The sequence below is a fragment of the Chrysochloris asiatica genome, unplaced genomic scaffold (genome assembly GCF_000296735.1).
Source record: "Chrysochloris asiatica unplaced genomic scaffold, ChrAsi1.0 scaffold00016, whole genome shotgun sequence".
Lineage (NCBI taxonomy): Eukaryota > Metazoa > Chordata > Mammalia > Afrosoricida > Chrysochloridae > Chrysochloris > Chrysochloris asiatica.
This window is the reverse complement of record NW_006408534.1, coordinates 32,518,177-32,519,217: the sequence shown is the minus strand read 5'-3', so window position 1 is coordinate 32,519,217 and position 1,041 is coordinate 32,518,177.

Below are 1,041 nucleotides of genomic sequence, written 5' to 3'. Positions count from 1 at the left end.
GCCCACTAGCTCAGGCACCCCTATAGTCACCAGAATGGAGGTGCACAGACAGCAAGGGACCAATGAACAGCTACTAAAAGAGAAGAATGTCCACACCTTTATCTCAGCAGTTCTGCCAGGCGTCTGTGGCCTCTCCGATCCTTCCCCCACGTGGTCTCACCAAAGATGGCGGCTCCTCAAGCAGCTGAGCGTCTCGAATTAGAAAGCAATGGATTTCTTGCTTCTGCCACAAATCCCCCAAACTGTAAGCCTTCCAACCTTCTAAATATTCCTTTATATGTGGTTCAGAGTTCTGGGAACATCCCCTGAGCCTGCTTGGTTGGGTATTTTGTGTTGTTGTTGGCGGAGCTCCTTTACTGTACTTCCACCGGTCCTCCATCTTGTTTGTTCTCTCATCATTTTCTTTTAAACCCCATCAGAAGCACATTTGAATTTTGCATTTTTACTAGCAATATTCTGTTGCTGGTGTCTTATGTATTCCCTAAGACAACAGAGACTTTCTTTAGAACTCTCTTCACTTCCTTTTTGAGTCCTCACTAGAATTGCTGTTGACAACTATGAATCTACCACAGTCTCTTCTAAACATACTAGTCTTTTATTATTGTTTTTGTTGTTGCTAAATGCAGTCAAGTCAGTTCCAACTCATAGTGACCCTGTATAGGGTTCCAAGGAGCGGCTGGTGAGTTTGAACTACCGACCTTGTGGTTCAAACTGACTTTACGGCCCAGTGCTTTATCCCACAGTGTGACACCAGGACATCTTAAAACTCTTCCAATCTCTTCCCACTACCCCATTCCAAAATCACTTTCATATTTTAGATATCTGCTAGAGCAGCACCCCATTTTTGCAGTACCAAATTTTGCCATAGTTATCTATCAGAAGTATCACAGGTGCTATAACAGAAATTGTTGTTGATGTTATTAAGTGCTGTAGAGTCGATTCCAACTTATAGCAACCCTGTATAAGGTTTCCAAGGAGTGGCTGATGAGTTAGAACCATTGACTGTGTGGTTCATCCTTACCTTGCAGTCTAGTGCTTTAT